The following is a 25,112-nucleotide window of genomic DNA, read 5'->3' as shown; positions in this document are numbered from 1 at the left end:
CGGTTCTCACCTGCGGCAAGTTGTTTTTTTATCCACTTTTATTTCCAATAATTTATCGTTTCTTTATTTTCATTTATTTGGCACAAGTAATTTCCCCTATGTTGTCTTTGGTGTCAGTGTTTGTTGGCTTCTCATGATATGACTAATAAAAATCAGGCCCCTCAGTTAAGCCCCTTTCTTCTCGTTATTACATAACGAGGGTCTCGAATCTGGCAACATTGATGCCTTCAGGTATCATATGTGGGTTTATTGACCAGTTGCCTCCACCCAAAAAGATCACGTTCTCGTGACGCCTGTGGCAAAAGGGACGTTCCACGTCCGCCGTCAAGGTCTGTGAGTGGTGGCGCTGGCTAACACTCCCAGGGTTCTACTAGGACACATAAATACCTAAGAAATTGGATGGGGAACAATGCCGCGGTAGCTCAATTGGTGCGAAGGTTGTGGGTTGTGGGTTGGGTTGTTGGATGCGAAGGTTGTGGGTTGGGTTCCCACTTGCGGCAAGTTGTTTTTTCAAGCACTTTAATTTTCATTAATTTATCGTTTCTTTATTTTCATTTATTAGGCACAAGTAATTTCCCCTATGTTGTCCTTGGTGTCAGTGTTTGTTGGCTTCGCATGATATGATCTTGGATTGTAGCGTGAAGGGACCCGGACACAGACTAGAAGCAGAGAGGGCGACAGTATGTGTCCGTGTCACTTCGCGCTACAATCCAAGATCATGTTACCGTACCAACTCGTTCAACTTTCTATCCTTTTGCAGGCATAAGTAACTGTATTATATAGAAATAGATGTTTCATTTATTATATAATATGAAGGAAAGATAGCCAACATGTCAGACTGCTATAGATGTAGAACCTGATTGGTTCAAGCAGGTTAGGTGACCCTTTGTCGCAGCCCCGTTTGAAATTGGGTGCCAATAGAAAGCTTCATCATCGGTAAACGCTTTCATTGGCGCATACAAACAACAAGGAACCTTGAAATAGCTTTGGATTCGTTTGAAATTAATCAAGGAAATCCTATTGTTGGAGAAAATTTAGCAGAAGAGCTACTACAATAGTGTTCTACGTAGTCCTACGATCTACAAGAACCAGGACATCCGTGTGGAACCTGCGTGATCTTGTACCAGCATCTCAACGTCGTCTTATTCCTAACGTTACATAGATGCGTGCTCTAAATTATCACAGAGTTGTTACGTTTCACCTGGAAATTTCTGAAGCTAAAAATAAAGGGTTAATGTACGTGGGACTATAAGAACGCTCACTATGAGACGATCAACCATAAGCGTTATACATTTCTTAGATACACTTTAATGCTCAATCGAGCTAGAAAACCTTTAATTCTAAGATTGTTGAAATAACCAACAAATACATTCCCCGTCACCGTATCACCATTAATCGTAAGGAGCCATGGTATGATGCTATCCTTAAACGTCTAGCTAAACCAAAACAGGCGCCTCTATACATTAGTCCAGTTGCTTCCTCCTGGTCTTATCTGTAATTACATAAACTGACTACCAGCCAGCACGTGTTTTTCCTGTCAGCGCACATTGACAATTATGGCAACTGCTTTGGAGCGCTGACAAAGTTTTGGCGCGCTGTAATCATAACGTTGATAACGCAATAGGTGATATTGATAGCTGCAGCGATGCTATAACTTGTGCGCTCCTGCAACATCTTAAAGTTCCCCATAATTGTTTATTATGGTGGTGTCGATAATGTAATAAAATATAAAACGATCTTTTTCCCCTGACTGGAATGAAGCGCGAGCTCTTTTAAGGACCCAATTGTGCATTCATCAATTATTTCAACTAAGATACCTAACCACTCACTGGACGTGGAATTTTCCGACTCAATGAATAATATGGAAGATCATTGCACTTTTCGAACCACGTAATCAGCAATCTCGAATAAATTACCCGGCAATATCGCTTCCTAGCAATCCATGCAATATTTTGCAACATATTTATTTTTCAAACCTTGCTAACGTTCTTGAACCAAACTTCTTTTTTTTTGCTCGCCGTCTTAGCACGGCTTTCTGAAAGCCTATTCTTGTGAAGTTAAACTAATATCATTTATCACAAATTTCATGCCCCCCATCCTCAATTCTTCTTCCCTAATCGACCGCATCTTTCTAGAGTTTCTAAATCATTTGATAAGGTACACTACAAACTGGTACTATATAAGATACAGCTTAACATAGACCATAGACCATAGACCAGTGGGCTTGGTGGCACCGCAAGGCGCAGGATGCCAACTTTCGTGCTCTACTGTGTACAGGCATTCCTGGGACCCGGTTTACCCGGTGATGCCTCCTTTCCGGCTCCCTTCAGACACACTGGGTCTGTGACATCGACAGCATCGTGTCAAGTTGGCCTGGCCCCTGTTGCAACCATATCGCTCTCGCGGTTTGACTCGGCAACGCCCAACGTTATCCATCTTGGTAAATGTTTCGGCAATCCAGCGACTCCAGCGACCTCCGAAGAACTGCATAAATTGGGACAACGCCTGCTACCACCCTTTAGTGGGCTCGGTGGCACCGCAAGGCGCCCGATGCTAACTTTCGTGCTCTGCTGTGAACAGGTTGGTGAAAAATATCGTCTTACGAAGTGTTTTAGAACCAGCTGTACATGCCTGGGGGTGTTGCCGAGCCCTGCCTCTTTGTGGTCATGTTGCATGAATGTGTCTCGCATAGTTCACTTATTCCTAATTATGTGTGGCGACATAGAGGAAAACCCTGGTCCTGATTCTGATACAAAGGGTAATCTTGATCCTGATTCTGATGTTCTGCAACAGATTTTACATACCGTCACGGAAATTAACGCTTCCCAAACTGAACATCAAATCGGTATGCAGGGCGTCCAAACACGGCTGTCTCTCATTGAGAACACGCTTTCAACACTCAAAGACTGCAAAGAAAAAGTCGAAAAGTGTGAAACAACTGTTAGTGCGGTTCAAAAGCAAGTCGCACATTTATACAGTAAAATGGACGACTTAGAGAACAGAAGCCACCGGAACAATATTGTGATATATGGTATTCCAGAAAGTAGCGATGAAGGTCCCGCATCTTTGAAGAAATATGTCGAGAACGAAATCTTCAACAATTTGCTGAAAGTAAAAGTAAAGATTGTGGAGCGCGTCCATCGCGATGGCAAAAGATTAGCTAATCGACATCGACCCTTCATATTGCGTTTTTTTGATTTTGCCGAAAAAATGACAGTTCTGCGCAACTGTTCAAAGCTCAAAGGCACAGACTTATCGGTGTCGGAGGATTTTTCTTTTGCAGTTCGTGAAACGCACAGGAAGTTATGGGAGTCCTCAAAACGAAACCGAGTAAGCGGTGATAAAGTTGTGCTTCTTTTCGATAAGCTGAAAATAAATGACACGCTGTACGCATGGGATAAGCACGTGGAAAAATGGATACCTCTTAAACAAGCGCTTTCTGAGATGACTGGTCGCGAGGGTAAAAGTTCAAATGCGTGATGCCAAGAAAGAACACCGTCGTTTTTTTTCATTGTGTTTCAACGCTCGAGGCATAGGGAACAAAACAGATAAACTAGAGGAGATTTTATTTGCATACGAACCTGACTTTTTAGTGATTACAGAGACGTGGCTTCATCCCTCTATCCATGACTCGGAAATAATTCCAGAAGACTATAGCCTAATTCGCAGAGATCGTGATAGCCGTGGAGGCGGAGTGGCCATTGCTATAAAGATTGGTCTAAAGTTCCAAGAGGAACAAGGTATACCTAACCACGAGAGTCTCTGGTGCACAGTCACATTTCAAAGCACACCTCTAATAATAGGTGGAGTATACAGACAGCCTGGGGCACCTGTAACTTACCTTACGGAATTACACAACTACCTCCCCGAGAAAATGCATGATCAGACGAAGCTAGTACTTGTTGGCGACTTCAACTTGGCAGGAATTGCCTGGGACAACCTGACCGCCAGCAATAGGGAAGTAAACAGCTGCGAACGACTTTTTGATACCATGTTAAGTTCTTATTTATCCCAACGCGTAACGCAACCGGCACGCGTCCAAGGGCTTGTTTCTAATATTTTAGACCTTGCTTTGATTTCCTGCACAGTAGACACGGAAGTTAAGGTGGAAGATGGAATATCTGACCATAAATTGATTCTAATTCATTTTCCTAATCTTAGCCTGGCAAAAAGTAACACTGAAAATTCACGTACAGTTATTAAAGATTATTGCAGAGCAAACGATGAAAGCATTATTGATTACCTGGAAATGAACTTAGACGATTTTTACGCTGAACCTTCCGATGATGTCGAGAACTTATGGCTAAAATTTAAAGCGGCAATTTTTCACTGTGAGAAAACTTATATTCCTACGTAACGTAAGAGGACAAGGCGAAGAAATCATTAGATAACGCGAGAAATTATTCATATGAAACGGAGGCTGAAAAGAATCAGGAAGCGTAAATGCGATCCAACAGTAATAGCTAAATATTACCACAAATTTAAAAGCTTGTTAAGGCCAGCAAGAAATAACTTTTTTTCACACATTTAAGGGATTTCATGACAAAGCAACCGAAAAAATTTTGGCGTTACATTGCTAAGCCGGACAGTCCAATCCGTAAGATGGAAATCAACAGCATCATTACTGAAAATACGCACACAATAGTTAACTCATTCAATTCTTTTTTGCAGTCCGTATTCACCCAAGCATGCCCAGTCCAAGTACCGCTTGTTCAACGTGATTCGGCTATGCCGGAAATCGAGATAACCAAACGAGGTATCTTGAACCTGCTTCTACAACTAGATGGTAAAAAAATGCCCGGGCCAAGATAAAATCCCAAATGCGTTTCTTAAGCGTTATGCAGAACAACTTACCCCCCTTTTTGCATAAAATATTTACGCTTTCACTGAAAAATGGTGCAGGTCCGACAGACTGGCTTCGCGCTAGAATAACCCGAATTCATAAAAGTGGTAACAAACTTTCTGTGGAAACGTATCGACCCATATCACTAACTACTTGTTGTTGCAAGTTGATGGAGCATATCCTCAACAAAGCCATCATGGACTACCTAGAGTCTAAGAATATACTGTACCCTAAATAGCACGGCTTCCGTAGAGGGCTGTCCACGGTAACGCAACTTGCGGAAATAACTCATGACTTCGCTGGCATAATTGATTCTAAACTTCAAGCTGACGCAATACTCATAGACTTTGCGAAAGCATTCGATCACGTACCTCATTCTAAAGTAATAGCCAAGCTTGAATCGATTGGCATTAATAGCAAAGTAATAGGATGGATTTCGGCTTACCTTACAAATCGTACCCAGTATGTAAGTTTAAACAATGTAGATTCTGACTGCCTAAGCGTTTTGTCCGGTGTACCCCAAGGGTCTGTTTTAGGGCCAACATTGTTTCTTATATACGTTAATGACATCTCTTCTTGTGCAGAACCAGGTGTAACATTGCGACTTTTCGAAGGTGATTGTGTCATTTATACTTCAATTGGTAGTACTGACGACCAACTAAAGCTTAATTCTTCTTTACAAAACATTGCCCAATGGTGCAATACGTGGGGGATGGAAATAAATATCTCTAAAACAGCGTTCATCAGCCTAACCAAGAAAAAAAGGACCTTTATCATTTACGTATAATCTTAAAGGCTTGAATATTACACAAGTCGACAAAGTAAAATACTTGGGTGCCACATTCTCGCAAGACTTAAAATGGGATAAGCACATCACCGATACATGCGCCAAGGCATTCAAGCAATTAGGGTTTCTACGCAGAAGACTGAGTAACGCACCTCAGGCCGTAAAATTAACTGCCTATAAAACTCTGGTCCAACCTATTTTAGAATACGGAAGCATAGTGTGGGACCCTCATCAAAAGTACCTTCGCGATACACTTGAAAGATTACAGAATAGGGCTCTTAGGTTTATCTATTCAAAGTATTCTTGGCACGACAGTGTAACGGACATGCGCAATCAAGCGCATTTCGCAACTCTTTCCTGCCGGCGCCATGTTGCATCTATGAAGTTTTTTTATCTCCTCTTTAACGGACACATGAAAATCGGAAAAGATATTCATCCGCCTGGCCGTCGGTCTTGTAGGACAAACCACGATAAGTGCGTCCGGCCATTTAATCGCAATACGTTTAAGACTTCCCTCACGCTGTGAACGCTTGGAATGCGCTACCAAGCGAAGCTGTAAATAATCCAAATTTAGATAAGTTTTGTTCTCTAGAGGAGCAGCTAATCGACCCTGTATAACTACTTTTCTTGCTGTAAAATACCAGAAAGTATCTTGTAGTGTAGTATTATTTTCGTGCGTACATTTTTCTCATGTATCGCATACGATTCATAATGCTAGATTTTCTGTTTTCGTGTACGCGAAGCGTAACCATGTTGGTAATATAATATTGATGTACTTGTTGTAGAAAAGTGTTCTGATCTACCTCATGTTTTCCTGTTGTCTGCTCCTGTTGTTTGGGAACTTGTTGTATCTTATTACATGCCTATGATGACGTAAGTACTCCCTGTATGGGTCTGCAGAAGACCTACAGTACTGATAAATAAAATAAATAAAAAATAATAAACTGTTCATTTGGTTAGAATTCTTTCTTACCAACTGTTTCCAGTCTTTATCAACAAGTAATGTAAACTCGCAGCGCACTGCGGTCCCATCTGGATTAATTTTCATTTACATAATCGACTTATCCTCTTGTGCTTCTTCATATATTAACCTGTTTTGACGATGGCGTTGTCGATGGGGGAATAACCTTAGCTGAGATACTTAATTAAACTTCTGGGGTGTGTCAAAACCACGATATGATTACGAGGCATGCCATAGTGGGAACTTCGACCGCCATGGGCTTCATTGACGCGCACGCAATGCCCGGGCGTTTCTTGCATTTGATGCCTTTAGGAGTGCAACGCCACAGCCGTTACGCACCCACGGCGGGTAGGTGATGATACTAAAATGATTCAATCTGACCGTCATCGCATTAATCATTGGTACATCTACTTAGCATAGGAAAAATGGGGGTCGGGGGGCAAACATACACGCATATCAAGAACATCACGCGCTTCGTTTAATTACTACATCAGCAACACTTCCCTATAGTGACCATGTTTTCATAGAAATACCTTGTCATTGAAATGGCATCTAACCTTTCTGGGTGGACAACATTTCGTGCGTAATTAACAGGGCTCATGGAATATTGGGATAGCTCCATGGTAACATCACACAAGAATATTCATCCCTTAAACTACTCACGTATACTGCACGCACTCATTCTAAACTGGAATATGCTGCCTCAGTTTGAGATCCTAGCTATAATGATTTAATACGGACGCTAAAACTCGTGCGAAATATTTCGATACGATTCATTCCAACTGCAAGTAGAACTGTGAGCATATCTGAAATAAAATCAGGCCTCGACCTACCATCCTTTCGATGAGCACTGGGGTTCTTTCGTGTAAGTATTTTTTATGTAATATGATCACCATCCTCACCTCCATACTGAGTTTATGTGGCCTCCGATATAGGTTTCATCTCGCTTGGGTCAGGAACAAAATGTTGAAATTCCTCTTAAAAAGTTTATGCTTTCTTTCCAATCATTCTTACCTCGGGACATCAGAACAGTGAAATTACTTTCCTGCACAGATAATCACCCTCGAACACAATTACCTGTTCGAGAACTCCTGAGTTATCATCGAGTAATTAGAGTATTTTGTTTCGTTGTTTTGATTTTTTTATCTTATGATGTGTAAGCCATTCCACTCTCTAACGCCTTAATAAATAAATACATACATACAAAGTGAAAACATTTACTCACATGCGTCGTGCAATCAAATGCATTATCATAATTTCCATACTATGTGCGACCTCAACAATCTTTTTTTTTTTCATTAACGAAACTAAATTCTGGGGCGCGCTAAAGCCACGATCTGAGTTAGTGGGGGCTCTGGAATAATTTCAACCACCTGGGGTTCTTAGACGCGCACTCAATGGACGGTACATTTGGCATTCCGATCTAACGGCAATGCGGCCACCGTGACCAGGAGCGAATCCGTGGCCTCGAGCCTAGCAGCGCCATGGCCGCTGAGATACCGCGGCGGATGCGTATTTCGGTCCTACTGAGGTGATAATTATGTGCTTCAGGCATAACCCGCGTGTCTCTTGAAACAGCCACGTCAAGATAAGGTGCCATCTATCGTTGCATACGAAAAAAATAGATCCGCATCTTGGAGAAGGCCGTCTTATGACGCTTTTAAACCTAACTATATAGAGCAAACGGTCCAGAAAAGCTTCCGCATCAACAACATTCCTTGTCTTAGGTGAACATTTTTTCACTGGTGCCTTACAGAGAATCCGCCAAGCCAGAAAATATCATAAGGGTGGAACGAGGACGCTGGAGAAACGCCAACCAATATCAACAGTTAATACCCGGTAAAGGAGCATTCTCATTTCTCTTGCTCTCTTGTCGAATGCAGCGCACGGGCTCTGCCACGCATTCTAACGCAATACGCAGAGAATGGCTTTCTGTTTTCACTTTCTGGACGACAAAACCAGGCGAGCGTTTCTTCATTCGATTTCCTCTGACTCTTGCAACACTGCATTGACGCGGCAACAACGCGCAGTTTCTGTTTGTGCTTCTTTTTCTCTCCGCATTTGGCAAGGAAATGTGTTTTCTAAAGAGTTGATAGCAGATATATGGGCTATCTTTTTTCGTACTGCAATTTACATCTGTTGGCAAGGTGGTTGCAGAATCAGTCCAGTGGTCTTGCAAGCTGGTCAAGGAAAGTTCACGCCTTCGAACTACTCCACCCGTTTATCGGCCGGGCGGCAGTGAGTGCAGACCGGCGCTCGCACAATGCTTATCCGGAACAACGCGGCGTTCTTTCCCGATTTTTGGGTTCATGTTCTGCCTTTACCACAAGGATGGACACACACGGCCAGCATGTTTTTCTTCGGACTTCAAAAAAGGAAAGGGTACTTTCTGTAAAAGCGTGCCAATGTGCGTTAACAAAAAATTCAATTTATTACAGGTAACACGAGTGTTACACTAAAGCTTATTGATTACTTTGGTAACGTGGGGCTGACACTTATTTCCTTCCCTCATATTTTTCTTTATCCCGTTCGTCTTGTTCCCTCAGCTGGTCGTACAGTCAGAAAAAACCGAAGAAGAACAGAGGGATCTATACTGAACTGAACAGCAACATGTCCTAACGTCCACTTGTTGCCTTTCAGACCAGGAGTATATCTGTTCCCTTTTAAGCAAATGTACACCATTTGGGGTGTATATTTGCCACACAACAAAAATCTTCATCCGTCCTTCCTTGCGTTTCCTTCCTCAAAAACGCTGCGCTCGCTACACTGCTGTCGAGAATGCTCTGTCGTGCTGATAATGGACATGTCGTTCGTGACATGGAAGTGCCGGGCTAGCAGCGTTAAAGAAAGGAAATGTGGACACGACAGATGACGTTTATTGTTGTGTGGCAAGATACGACTCAAAGGGTGTAAACTTTTCTTATAGATTGGTATGCGGCAAGCGCGTTCACCGATAACATATGGAAAGAAAGCGCAGCATGAGCGGAGGTCTCTCTGCGGCGGCTGCTATGAATCGCAGGCACGCGTCACCCAGGCGCTGCCTCTTACGATCTCCCGCAGTCGCGCCACACTTCGCTCCGTTTGCAATGTGCATCACGAGGCAGATTGTCCGTGCCGGTTAATATCGCGAAATGAAAACATGTATAGAGTACCGCTCAAATTTCGCATTAGGGAGTACCCTAAGTCGGTGAATTTTTGTGCGTCGTTATAATCCTAATATACTTCTTTTTCGTTTTGTGAGACCAAAGATCCTCCCTCGCGTTATATCCGCGGTCACCTTATGTACGTGCTAATACGGTATGTATGTATGTATGTATGTATGTATGTATGTATGTATGTATGTATGCATGCATGCATGCATGTATGTCTGTCTGTCTGTCTGTATGTATGTATGTATGTATGTATGTATGTATGTATGTATGTATGTATGTATGTATGTATGTATGTATGTATGTATGTATGTATGTATGTATGTATGTCGAAATAGTTGTGCGGAAACACGCAAGGTGGACAGAAGTAGATAATAAAAGGAAAATGAGACATCCACCAAATCGTAGCAATTGCAGCAATGGAAACTCATACGGGTTCCTCGAAAGAAGAGCCTCATATTGAAGAAAACGTCGTCCTGGGGTGCTGTGCAGGATGCGCCGAGTTTGGCGAAACTCGAGATCTTCACGAGCTCTGGCGAACCCCAAGATGAAAGCACAAATGGTACCGAGACACAGTTTATCTTTCAACAAGCCTCCAGTTTCATTGGTTTATGTAGATTCCCTCTGGGTGGCTATCATTCCTTGAGCGTTGCCTTCTGGGTGGTCGACAAACTGGGGCTAACGTGATCATACCGTCGGTGCAAGGTCGTGTCTTTTTTCCCTTGTTTGTCGTTCCACCGAGTGCATTACATGCACAAGCAAGGTATAAAACAAATGCATTTAATACAATATTATTAGTTAGTTTAACATGGTTTAAAAGCATTTTAAAGCTTACAAGGTGTACACTGAATATGTATTCGACTAATTTGTAATTTAGTACGCTTCGCATTATACCACGAGGGAACGCTGTGGTGGCGTCATCACATCCATTCACCGGGCGAGCATGGCGGCTAAACATCGAAGAGGCCCAGTGTAAACAAACTCGTACAACGAGCTTGCAGTGCGCGACGTAGTGATCAGGCTCGACGATGACCGATAGTTCTCTTCCTCCGTGAGCAATCTTTCCGTGCACCCCGTAAGACTGCCAATAGCTTCGGCGATTTTACAGATCGCAACGCGCACCTACTGCTCATGGCGTAATGCTGAAGAAACAACTTCTCCGTAGCTGCTTCTGTGAGTGCGCTGAGTTCGTCCACTCTGCGTGACTGCGAGCGTCACGAATATTACATAGTGTGTGCAAAAGGAATAGAGCCGATATAGCTACGATGCGACAAGGAGGTGGTGCCAACGATGGATCTCGCTACGAACACAGTGACGGAGACATGGACAAACTGCAGATAAGTATATTTCTACTGTTTCATATTCAGCATAATAATAGTCCACCGATTAAGCCACTTTCGTAGCAACGAAATAAATGTCCAGTAGTTTAAAAAAGGCATTGAGAACCAATGAGTGTTTGTACTTTTACATGCACGTGGGTGCGCGAAAATATGGAAAAGATAAAGGGAACCTTCACTAACTTGGTGAGATAACAGAAATTATTGAGTGACATTCAGCCCGCAGAATCTATGGAAGAGTATCTTTATCCAAGTGAAATGTCAATCGCAGGTACTGATATAAAACAGGCAACTTATACAAAAAATCTATGGGTTGGACAGCACATGGAAGGCATTACCGAATAGTGATCGCCACGTTACCGATATCCTTGAAAAAAAAAGTTTAGAATCATTGCATTCTGCCGGTTATGCAATATGGGACATAAACCTGGTGGTTAACCCACCGTGGTTGCTCAGTGGCTATGGTGTTAGGCTGCTGAGCACGAGGTCGCGGGATTGAATCCCGGCCACGGCGGCCGCATTTCGATGGGGGCGAAATGGGAAAAACACCCGTGTACTTAGATTTAGGTGCACGTTAAAGAACCCCAAATGGTCAAAATTTCCGGAGTCCTCCACTACGGCGTGCCTCATAATCAGAAAGTGGTTTTGGCACGTAAAACCCCATAATTTAATTTTTTAACCTGGTGGTTAACAAAGAAACTTGAGAAGTCGAGGACTGTGCAGAAAGCGAAGTAAAAAAAAATCGTTAGAGATAGCATGAAGCCAGGAAGACAGTGGCGTGGTAAATCATGGCAACCGATATGCTCGTTGAGATTAAGAAAAAAAATGGAATCGGCAGGCAGACCATGCACTTCTTCAATCACTTGTTGCCAATTCATAACAGGTGATTACATAAGCGTGACAGAATGGATGTCAAGGAGAGAGAACTGCAGCCGAGGATGGTAGAGAATTGCGTAATGGGAGAAATTAATGATGTTTGTAGGCATATCATGCAATCAAGTCGCATAAGACGCGATTGTAGGGAGCGGCACTTGTTTTGCAGTGAACAAAAATAGGTCTGTGGAGATGACAGTAGAGATTCGTGAAGTTGCGGGGTACCTCAGCTGCTGGCACACTAATCAACATGACAAGTGGCTCTGAAAAAGGTAACCCGTTATTAAAACTAAAGCAACGTTGTCCTGACACATTGTTTTATTATGCATTTATTATTACACTAAAGCCTTCCACAGTTAAGGGCACTTAGTACCAATAGTGCAACGACACTCTCCTTTGTAAATAATGGTTTATATGTGGTTGATTCATTGCAACAATCCACTTTTTTTGCAGCAAAACGTTCTGCTTCTGGACGCACTGAACCACCTGGTGGCAGTAGGTGAGCGCCAGGCACGTGCTCTTGAGAGTGTGGCAGAGGTCGAAAGAGCTGCTCTGCAGGAGTAGTATTGGTGCCCTCACTTCTGTCCATTCAAGTCCCCAGACGACACCTTGTAAAGGAGCTTTCAGTTTATTATTTTGTTTATTATTCAAGAGCATGAATAAAATTATTGCAGTAAACATTGTACTGTGTATATTAGTACACTTGTAACATGCACGTGGTGCTTCTTCAAAATGGGCAAAAAAGTAGGACAACCTGTGCCACTGTTGGACCATGTAAATGAAAAATACACTAAAACAGCACAAATGTCATTGTGCTGTTTATTCTTTCTATGCGCAAGAATACAGTGCGTGTTGATGAGCCCCAAGATGAGCGGTGTGTATTTCACAATGAAAAGACAGGAAACAGAAGGAGCTTAATAATGCTATCACCTATAGACTGTGCGCATATGAATGCAACACTCCCCGATTCAAACATGCCATTACATGTATGTTCGATACCACATATTCTTTATTGTCATATATTCGCATGTATTAATTTTCACACAGCTTAAGCCCTTGCATAGCTCACTTGTGATGTATCCATTTCATGGGCCAAACAATTGTACACGTTGGCCTTTTGTGTTGTATGAAAAGCGGTATCTTCTACAGTCAGATACACCTTCAGAAAACAGTAGAGGCCCTGTTAGGCCGCTCATCTCTCGAGCATGCAGAATGGACGGTGTAGGGCTGCATGATTGTTTTCTATATACTTTTGCAGTGCCGCGAGTTACCCATGTGTCTTGTGAATAGGGAGGCGTCCCCCCCCCCCCCCCCCCCCCCGCGCGTCGGGCAGCAACCGTTTCTGTTTTTGAGGGGTCGGACGGCCCGCGTGGTGTCGGGTGACGAGCCGAGGCGCGCGCCGGGGGGGGGGGGGGGGCGGTGCGGATGCGGAAAACGGATTCGGAGAACGTGCTCTTACGCGCGCTGTGTTAACACTCCGCCGATGGTCATAATAGGGCCACGCGGACAAACCTCGAGTGGGACGGTGGTATACGCGACGTTGTGGCGCCGGCTCCCGAGTCCCCTGCTGGTTAGAGACGCAGCTGCTAGCAATGTTGACCACGTGTTGCGCGTGCGGTGCGGGGGGTTCACGCCCCTACGCATTCGGGTGGCAGCCACGTGCATCTTGTTTTGAGCGCTGAGAAGAGCCCGCTTGGTGTCGTGTTACAACTTGCAGTGCGCGCAGTAGAGAGGGGCGCGGTGCGCATGCGGAGGCCGCGTTCGGAGAACGTCATTTTAAGAACACCGAGTCCGGATGCCGCCAGCGGTCATTATTTTTCAACGAGGAAAAACCTTGAGGGGGACTGCGGTACGCGGTGTTGGGACACCAGCGCCCGAGCCCCCTGCTGGCTAGAAACGCCGCTGAGGTTCCAGATGGCCTTAATAAATCGTGCGTGCCTGGCGTGTTTGCCGAGGCCGTCACTGACCACGTGGAAATAAGAGAGGGAAACGAAGTTGTTGGAAGAAGGAAAACCGGGTTGTTTTCCAATGCATTTACTTTTGAGAGTAAGGCCATCCCCTTGGGTGGTGGCTTAAGAAGACTTTCAACTCTCATTGGCAACTGCTCCCGTGGGATGGGCTAACGACCCCACCGCCCTTTTCCTTTGCCTCTTCCGACTATAAGAACCAAGACGAGGTGCTTGTTCCTCAGTCTAGGCTGGAATCACTAAACCTGATAGAACAGTAAGACTCCGTACGATGTAACGCTAGTCTGGGCCGTAACCACTTAGTGATAGAACATTGAGACTCGGTTGGTCGTATGTAGTGACAGTTGTCCTAGGCTCTAACTTAAGATAAGTAGAAGAGTAAGGCGGTGTTTACTTGTGTGTTTTGCATCAGTGTTCTTTTGCTAACTCTGTATTTGGCTGTGTAAATATTTCCGTTGCAATATATCTTCAAGTTTTCTTACCTCCAACCTGCCTCCTGCTTCATCAACGCCGATAATCACCTTGAAGAGACTTTGGTCGACTTCAAGGAGAAAAGAACAAAAACTTAACTGGCCCCGCCCTGATAACGAAAGCAAAGCAGCCGATTGCTTCCACGTCTAAAGAAACAGTCCCTCTCCAACGAGCGCGTATTACTGCATCCAGCGGCACGACGTCAGTCTAGAAAGCATGCCCATTGGTGCAGGCTTGTGTTCACCTGCATTTGAAGTGCAGATTCCGTGGCCTCCTAAAGTTGTATCCGATTACAGAAACACGTAATGCCTTGCACCGTTTCCAAGACTTTAGCAACTTGATAGCACACAATGATCAGAAACAGAGATCTATAAAGGCATCCAAGCAAAGCTGGCTAACCACACTTCCAATATGAGGGGCTGTATAAAGGTCTTGCCAAATAATCCCATGAGGTCCTTGAAAAATAGGTGGTGTTTGGCACTTCTTTAAAATCAAAAACAGGTTACAGTGAACGTTGTGTAGCAGGTCAAAACAAATTGAGCTTGGTTATCTGCGCAGGAAGTGACGGAAGCTTGTGCTTCACATAGGAAACAAACTGCTCTGTCCAGTACAAGTGTTGAGTCCGGCGTGGCACCTGTTATGTCAACAGTGTGAAAATACAAATTACACTTTTCAAAGGCCATTTATTTCACCATTATTCTAGTATGAAGTTTCTTTCAATCAGTGCTTGTATTACATGAGCAGGAAGATTTGAAAGAAAAGCTTTGTTTGCAAACCTTCCGACTTCCATAATTGTGTGGCAAGGCACTGGCATGTTGTTGAATAGCTCGCACTTCCTCGGTCCTGCACCAAAGGAGCCCAATGCTATATTTGAAGTTGGATCGCACAACAATTCGACGGCACACAAAGAAGAGTAACACACACAGTAGAGCGTTCTGCTGTCTATTTCTCTTCTTTGTGTCCCGTCGAATTGTTGTGCAATACAACTTCAAGCTTCTGTACAAATACATCCAGTCTTCAACCTCACCAATGCTCTAGTTCTTAGGCCACAATGGCACACAATTTTGAAATGTCCCAAAACAAACTCCCTCTCCAAAATTCCCCACAAGCGTTAAATTTTCCAGCACAGGTGCATGCACGTGCCATATTCTTTATCACTAAACTCACAGGAATCAAAGGGGCAAGCATTAATCAGCCTTACTGCTGCTGTTATCATTGTCATCATGGCATCAATGGAAAGACAGTGCCACGTTTCAGTAAAGGGAGTGCTGGAGTGAAAGGCGTGATAGCAAGGCTTACAATAAAAATAGCAGGTACAAGACATTAAAAAAATTAACTTGTGGGGTTTTAAGTGCCGAAACCAGATTCTGAAATTGAAGCAGGCCATAGTGGGGGGACTCCGGAAATTTCGACCCCCCGGGGTTCTTTAACGTGCACCTAAATCTAAGTACACGGGTGTTTTCACATTTCGCCCCCATCGAAATGCGGCCGCCGTGGCCGCAATTCGATCCCGCGACCTGTGCTCAGCAGCCCAACACCATAGTCACTGAGCAACCACGGCAGGTAGTTACAAGACATGTTCAATGCCAAAATATGTTGCATGCCGCTCATCCTACTTTGGCATTGCGGCAAGCTTTTACACGTTTGAGCATATCACGTTTTGTGTAATCATTGCTCTAAAGGTGTACAAAAGGTCTATTGGCTCTGCAATATTTTTTATCATGGCGGGTTAAAGACTCACTTTTCATTGGCATCTGCACCGCATTTCTCCCGATATGTAATCTTGCCTCGGTAGTCCATGACATCTTCACGCACACCAAGTTCTGCAGAGCATTCAATCTGCATTGTTCTACTGCTTAAGAAATAGAGCCCCATTATGAGACGAAAATATATTATTTGTCCATCCAGAATAACGCTCCTCCCCCCCCCCCCCCCCCCAAGAAAACTACACTGAACCTCTGGGACATGAATGAACAGTGAACAGAGCAAACACTCTGAAGTATTTTCTTCATGCAGGCCAGCACACTAAGATTCTCAATGCATTTTCATTCCGCCACAAAATGCATAGGCACAACTGGCTTGGCGCAACAGCCGCATCTCGCGCTGCAACGAATTGTGCAATGCCTCGCTGTTTCATAGTGCGACCGATAGATGACGCATGACCAAAATTCAGCATTATACATACTAAGTAACTTCACCAATGAAGAACCCCAAGTTTTTTTATGAGATTAGCATTCCTAGGGTACACACAATTTGTGATATCCATTTATCTATTTATACTTAATTAACCTCTTTCGCAAGAAAGTGAGCCATTTAGTACGCAGCTTGAAAGACAAGTAGAAGAATCGGCAAAAAGTCAGGAACTAGCGAAAAAGTCAGTATCATAGGCAGCCGCATGTGAGATGTCGGCAACATAAAAGTTAAGTCGCCTACACAGAAGTGACCAATTTAGCAATATGGCGTGTCTAGACTTTGCTTCAATGCTAATCACAGCAACGCTGACATTTAAGGCGCCTTAACTCCTACGTACGTCCCGTCGACGCACCCGACTACGTTCGTAATGTGCCCGCGAAGTAGGAAGCGTTCTTTTATGTATGCCCTCTCAGCCGCAGTCTTCGGGAAAGCCAGCCACCGCTTACGCACTGCCGCATCGATAAGCGCGTCTGACACATCTCTGACACAGCGGATCACAGTAGTTTGATGACGTCCAATGTAACGTTTGGAACCGATGCTTCCCTGAAAACTCCCAGTCCCGTAGAAACGGAGGGCGCAGATGACTTGCTCTTCGACGGTGAGCGAATGAAACCCGCCACGCTGTCTCCACAGAGGAATCTTCGCCTAGCTCGTCACACAGCCAGCGCACTGATGTCTTCGATAGACGAAAATGGCACTGAAACTCCCCGTCGGTCATGTACATGAACGGGTCCATACGGTCATACTGATACTTGCTGCCGCTGCATGCAATGACACAGGCGGCTGCTGCCGCCACCATGTTCCCGAGTAGAACTCGGAGGGGGTTTCGCGATGTACGAGTTTAGCACGATCTCGCCTTTCGATCAAAACCAGAGATCACGCCGCGCGCGAGGCATGTAACTCTTGTGCGCCCACCCACCACGGTTCGTCCACGCTCAACTTATTTTCCGGCGACAGCGGCGCGGAGCCGAGCTGAGAGGCGTCAACAAGCTTGACCGCCGACATAAAACACGCTCAACGCACTGTCATCGGTGTTATACTGAGCACCACTATCAAAAACAAAGCGTTGACTATCGCTGGCTTATGCATATATCTTCTCGCGCTGAGATGGCCCCACAACACGGTTTCATTGCCTGCATTGTGGCGAACGTAGCGCACAGTAAATAATTATCGGCACATCACTGTAGCTGCTTGCAAGGCGTCGATGCGCGGAAAGGGACGACAATGCTGAGGAGTGCGTTTCGCAGCAGTCGCTTGAGATGGCTGCTCTGTCATCGGTGATGCATCAGAGCCACAGCGTCGTCAACACGATCAGCGTCCGAGAATCGCTCGCTTTTCTAAACCCAGTGCAATGACATTTCTTCATCGTTAGCACTGCACACTCAACAGTTCCAACACCTTACCCGTTCGAAGTCTTATTTCATGACTGCACACCACAGCCCTCACCTGCCAAAATGCGATTACGGCGGTGTCGTTACGATATTCATCTGCGATCGCAGCAGAGGTAATCCGCAAGCACCTTGGAATGCACAACAAACTTAAATACTGCGTCCATGCGCTCAGAGGCACCTTCACTGGGCAAGCGATGGCAAGCGATGAATTGTGTCGCTGGGAAGCACGCACTTCTTCGAAATGCATCGCAGAGGCTTCCCGCACAAAGATAAACTGGCACATTTTCACTGAACTGCGTCACTACGCGCCCTAACATAACGTGTCACCATTTTACGGCGACAGCCGTTGCTCCCGTATCTATGACTAGTATGTCGTTTTTAGTCGGTAAAGCGGGAGCCTTAATAGCCTAGTGACGCGCCTGTGATGAACAGCCCTACCATGGCGCTGCCTTCACACTCCCCTAATAGAGAAAGAGCGGTCATTACTGACTTTACTGAGAATACCACTGCAGCACCCCTGGGCGACTTCTCACCGTATGAACTCCCTCGTGCGTGCGACCCCCTTCAGTGTATCCGCTTCTAAGCTTTCGCTTCACTGTCGCCACTCACGACAAGAAGCGCAAAATTTAATACTTGGTTCGATCTCCGTTTGTTATCAGAAACTTCTAGCATTCAAAACGAAAAACAGACACTTAATGCAATAAAAATGTTTGTTAGTTTATTTGTTGTATTTGAACGTATTCGTTTGAGCAAAAGTGTAGGTGCAAGAATGCGCCGCATGTACCCTGTTCGAATTCGATGGAGGATAGAAAGATAGTGCCCGAAAGAGGAGGCACGCCCTTGACGCGCCCGGTAAAGGCGTGGCAAGTGGCTCACGGCAAGTATACAGACAGCCAGCGGCACAGTCACGGTATCGCTAAGTTGCGATATTTCGTTGTTAACAATACGCGGCGCTGGCGCGTTGCGTTGTGTAGCCTTCTGCGCTTGAAACGTGGAAGCAGCGTGCCGCGCAGGGTGCCCTCATGTTGTCATACGCGGCTTTTTGTCTACATATTTTTTTCCTGTAGCTTTTGCGCGTTCCACGCTATTTCCATTCACTGACTGCCGTCGAGCAAACTCGGGTAAAACACGGGTGAACTAGAAACTCGGCGCATCCTGCATAGCACCCCTGGTCTGGGACTCAAACCCGGGAACACTGCTTTTCCGGGGCAGCCGCTCTACCATCTCTACCATCATTTTCCATGTATGTACGTATGTATGTATGTATCCGTAGATACGTACTCAAGTGTTATGACTGGGTTTTTAGAAAGTAAAAGAGCCGCGACTTTGTAATTTATTTCATTCTCGAACACTATAGCTCAAAGTCGGAAAACAGGCACATAGATTATTATCGCTGGTTGCTGACATTCGCGTTGCGGAGTGATAATTTGGAAGTATCACAGAATTTAAAAAAAATTGCTTGTGGCAGATAGCCTAATTCTTATCCTTGAGCTGAATTATTCGAAAAGGCGGACATTACTAGCATGAGAAATCGAAACACACATTATACTAATCACGAAAATTAAATAATTAAAGTCTTAATTAAATGCCTTACGGCACATATTTCGTTTGAAGAATTACAGCCGGTGGATTTGCAAGATCACAAAGAAAGTGCACGTGCCCACTAGTTGAACATCTTAAACCACATAAAGTGTTGTTCTTACGTGCCTCCTCTGCGTCCTCGTCTTTCGTGCTGTTCACTAATCCAAGTTACAAGACGCAGCCACTTGAAATGAAGTTCCAGGATTGCACCAATTACAGATAATATTTGCCAAATTGCGGGACGATAGGCATGGGCGTTCCGGTTATTGCTGTGCTTCAATCAATGCAAAAAAGAGCGTTTCGTTAAACAATTAAAATAATTATGGGATTTTACCTACCAAAATCCCGATCTGACTGTGATGCACGCCGCATTAGGAACAGTAGCAGTGAGCCCGACCTGTTGCTTTATATCGATCCGCTCGCTGCATGCTAGTGGTGGTGCGCATCTCTTTTTTACGTTGCCCGTTTCTTTTCCGCTTCGCTTCGTTGTGCTCCCGTCTTCTGCGCAATGACTCGTGGGCGGCCCACTTTTATGCACTCCCCCGCCGCCACCTTGTCTCCCGCAGACTTACCGTGCGAGTGTCCTTAATTGCCCCGTTAAGACCTTCGTGGAGCCACCGCCCAAGTGTTTTGAGCGTTGTGTGGCCTAGCGTGGCGTTGTTATTTCGCGAAAACTGCTCAAGTTGCAGAGCTGCCACGCTGGTCCTACAGACCTGCTGTGCGTGATTCGACCCATAGCTTAGCACTTGAAGAGAAAATGAGACATCCATTAGAGAGAAACCTATACAGAGTGTTCTTATCCGGAGGTATTGTGTTTTAGTAGACTCATTGCTATATGTGCTGTTCGGGACTGGCTGATGAAACTAAGGGAAGGATGTGGGATAACGATTGGCTTTTCGGCAAACTGCTCGATGGATATGAACAGTAATAAAATACATTCAAAATGGCATTTTTGTAACTGATGCAGTCTACACCACAGGACACGCTGGAAATACAAGTCGAGGTATAGCGACGACGCCCTCAGATGTGTTGCGGAAACAGCAGGCACGGCATTGCAACACTCGATGAGGTTAGAAAAACTTGGAGGCTCCTCGTGAGACACGTAAGTAATATGCGAGAGGTCTCTACATGTGACTAAGTATGGACAGCTGGGCTAGTTGGTTTTGATTGACATTATGAAACATCGTTCCCGCGCACAATTGAACGCGGACGAGAAGAGAAGGACAACACGAACGCCGGACTTCAACTGAATTTTATTCACGGAAACCAGGGCTTTATCTACCCAGGGGGACAGGGGGTGCCGCTGCTAGTGTGCAGGAGCATCCAAAAATATTTCCTTGGTCCTGGCGACATTCATTAGAGGCGTCGAAACCAAAACAAAAAAAATGAGAAGAATAAAAATAAAGTAAAAAGTGAAGAAGGTGAAAAACCCTTTTTTTCACATCACTCAAGTACGAGGACAAGGAATTAGGAATTTTTTTGGAGCATGTGTCTTACAAACCTGTGTGCGTTGAAGAAAGCGCAAGTGCGACAGCAAGTTGCACCAAAGCCAGTTACCCGCATCGGTGCGTGTGACTTGCCGGAAAGGGTCGTAGCAGTGCTAAGCCGTGATCCTAAGTTTTGTATCGAGCCTAAAGAAGAACCGGTTCGAATGCAGTCTATAGTCAGAAATGTGGCGGCTGCAGCCAGTTCATAAGAACACGAGCGATGTATAGTAGAGTCTCTTCAACATAGAGGTGCGCCCTTTGCTCCAAAATTACGAGTCAGATTCACTGTTAACTACCTGAAAAGCAAGGATCTTGCCCTATCAGTTGGGGACAAAGAGGGCGGCTTTGTTGTGATGCCAAAAGCTCTGTTCCTAGAGAAGGCAAATGAGGCTATCACAAAAAACTTTGTCTCTGTGAATGTGTCGTTAGCTAAGGGTAAGAAGAAGGCTATTGCTTTATATGAGGAGCTCAACCTAGAAAAATTAAGAAAGAGCATCAACGCTACTGTAGTGTCTTTGAGTGTTTTCGTTACTGTAAAGACCCACAAGGAATCTGTTCCAGTCAGGGCTATTGTCACTGAGAAGGGCTGCTGGCTAGGCATCTTTTCGAGGTATCTGCAGAAGCACCTTAGTACCATTCCGTTAGAAGACCCTTTTCTGATTAAAAATTGTACCGAGGTTATCGAATATTTTTCTGGCTGTGAAACCTCGTGTAAAAAGAGGTTCGCCCTTTCTATTGATGTAGAAGACTTGTTCTACTGATTGCCTCATCCTGAGCTTTTCCGCGCGTTTAGAAGTCACACTGAACACACGGGACCAGTGGCCTTCCAAAACATGACTCGGTTATCAACCGACAATATTTTAGAGCTAATATTCTTTCATCTCTCATCCAGCATTACCACTTTTAATGATAGCTGTTTTATCCAAAACGAAGGAGTGTTCATCGGCTCTGGCCAGCACCAATTTTAAGCGATATTTTCTTATCCAGTATTGACACGCGCATTCAGGCGTCCCTTTACAACGCAGGCGTGCTGAAAGCTTTTATTTATATCGATGATTACCTCGTGGTAATGAATGCGACTGATGCTCAGGATAGAGGTAATAGTACGATCAACGTTATCGATATTTTTGCTAGCAACGCCTTTGGAATGAAGTTCTCGCACGAACTACCGCAGGATGGTCGCATCTAGTACCTCGATGTGTGTCTTATTTTTTTACGGAGCACGCGTGTGTGGGCAGTACAAGCCACGCTCGAAGAAACAAATTCTTAACTTTCAATCGGCCGACTCCAAGCTCGTAAAAAGAGCTATAGCAAAAAACTGCATCCGCTCTGCTCTAGAGAAATGCTGTGCACATCAAGTTCGCGAGACCGTCGACGCCCAGTTAAGGCGCCTGAGGAAGGTTGTGTTCCACGGAGAAATCGTGGCCTAAGTGGTAGAGAGCCAGATTCGCAACGTAAAAGTTGGTGGGAGGCGCAGGTTGAAAAAAGACGCACGCCCGCTACAGCGCCCTGCCTTAGTGCCCTGCAGGCACCAGGTTTCTCACTGCCTCAAGAATATTGGCGACAGGTGCGGGATGCGTGTTGTGTTTTCAGCACCGGAAAAGCTGAGATGAATGTGTCGCCTAGTGAACGAATCTAAGAAGAAGCCAGCCTGGAAAAGAAAGCACACCAAAGCCCTAATTGCACGTGACGTTGGTTTTGTGTATAGTACTCCCCTAACCTGTGGGATATACTATATAGGCCAAAGCGGGCGTTGTCTGAATGAACGCCAGCTAGAGCATCGCAGGAATGCTACTTCACTAAGTGGCGCTGGTCATTTAGCCGACCACATTCACCGTTGCTCGCACAAGCCAGCGTGCAAGGCGTTTTTCGAACGAACACGTGTGTGGCGCAAATTTAGCACTCAGAAAAACCGGGAAATATTTGAAGCCTTTTGTATCGCTAAGGAAAACGATTATTGCGTCAGTGCTCCTTCTGCTGTGCTCAGGAAAAAAGAACTCGATTATCTCAGGGCAAACGTGTGTGTCGAATCAGCTAGGTAGGGCTGGAGATGAGCAAGATTGCACTTGAGTGATGTGAAAAAAAGGGTTTTTGATCTTTATCGCTTTTTACCTTATTATTATTACTTTATTTTTTGTTTGTTTTGGTTTCGGCTTCTCTTATGAATGTCGCCTGGACCAAGGAAATATTTTTGGGTGCCCTTACGCATTAGCAGCGCCCCCCCCCCCCCTCTCCCCCGGTGTACATAAAGCCCTGTTTTCCGTGAATAAAATTCAGTTGAAGTCAGGCGTTCGTGTTGTCCTTCTCTTCTCGTCCGTGTTCAATTGTGCACTGGAACGATGCTTCATGATGCCTCTATTGTGAGTAGTTTCTTTTCCTGCTTTGTGGCCTAGCCATTGTCTGTTATGTCTACTCATTATGCATTATAAAGCTTAGCGCAAACAAGACGACAGAAGGAGAGGGCAGGTATCCTGATGTTGATAGCGAAGGTTTTTTATGAATACGCGCCGTCTATCTGGTCAATGCATTCTGCTGTTCAGCAGGCGCTATATTCCCATGTACCATTTTGAGCGACCACGAATTGTAGAGCATGCCACCGACTCAGTGACACATGAGTCATGCCCCGATGCACACAGACCCAACTTGTAAAATACATGCAGTGTCACAATAGTAAATAACTGAGCTACTTGGTTCGTAGCTAAGACGAGTTTTCAGTAGCTGAACTGTAAAAACTACGGAAGACAAACAAGGACGTCGCTGTATGTGCGGTGTACCCACTGTGTCGTCCATCCACTTCGGCGCGCGTTGTCGTTTCCCCTTTGCGTATGCTTCCGCGCCTGAACGAGCAGATTCGGGCGTTGTGGCCTTCGTGCCGCGTCGCAATTGCGACGGCGTCTATCGGCTTCTCCGTTAGACTTCATTGGTCGAGTAACTTTGTCGTTATACCAAAGCTTTCTCTGCCTCTTCGTGGCACTTTTCAGGTGCCGGGTACGGTCTTGCACGACTACTGGCCCCGGTAAAGTGAAAAACAGGAGCTATGTAGCTCCGTTAGATAGCTTCGCTGTCCTTATAATGTACGAGTTGCCCTAGTTCTTTGGTGCACGCCTGCAAAGTTTGTTTTTAATAACTCATTGCGTAGTACACTAGGCTGTAGACCAACTAAGATTCGCACCTCAATCTTCAGCTGACGTTTTTCTAGGTGTGGACGCTTCGCTTCTTAGTGCTTTCAAACACGCGCTTGGGCGATCGTATTGCGCCAAACAATGAGGGCATTCCTGCGCGCTTGGCTGCTTTGCATTGCTTCCCTTTTTCTGCAGCGGCGCGCGCTCCCAATCTACAATCCTCCTCACCCTCTATTCAACCTAACCGGCTACACCCGCGCATGCCTTCTCACGCAGTTTTTCATCACCGCCTAACCTCTCCGTATTTCGAGCGCATGCTCCTGTCCCGCAGCTGCGGGGAGGGTTTTCACGCACTGCTATTGCTCAGGTCTCGTCTCCCTCCTGTGTAATGTTATCGCAGTGAAGCGGCCCACCATATGCACGCTTTCTTGCAAGAGCCTTCGTCCCCCGCCAGCCAAGCACATGATCTGGACGCAGTTTTGAGATTTGGGCGACAGCGCGACAAGATGCGACAAAATTAGCGCGTACCGCCTGCGCTTGTGGTACAATTACTTGCGGACCGTTTGTTTTGGCGTTGTTACTAGATATTTCCGCAGATACTGTGGAGATGCGCGACTCTCACGCGCCCCATGATATGTTACTTTCCCGCGTAGCTCCCGTCTCCTGTAATCAGGCTTCGCTGCGTGGCTCGGTGCCAGCGGCAGTCGGTCTGCTTGAAGCGCATTGCGAGAGATGGTGTGAGTGTAGCTCTGCTAACGCCACCTAACGGCGGGGTTACTTGGGCGCAAAAAGGAGAAGACTCTTCCTCTCGGCAAGCGGCGCGGACGTTCTGCGCGTGCGTCCATCCACGCTCTGCGAGACCATCTCGCGAAGCCTACCCTAAAATGGACGAACACGATCGTCCGAACGCGCCACCGTCTGCATGGCCGTACGCGCGAACGACCAGGTGT

This window comes from Dermacentor andersoni, chromosome 1 (genome assembly GCF_023375885.2).
Source record: "Dermacentor andersoni chromosome 1, qqDerAnde1_hic_scaffold, whole genome shotgun sequence".
Lineage (NCBI taxonomy): Eukaryota > Metazoa > Arthropoda > Arachnida > Ixodida > Ixodidae > Dermacentor > Dermacentor andersoni.
This window is presented reverse-complemented; position numbering follows the sequence as displayed.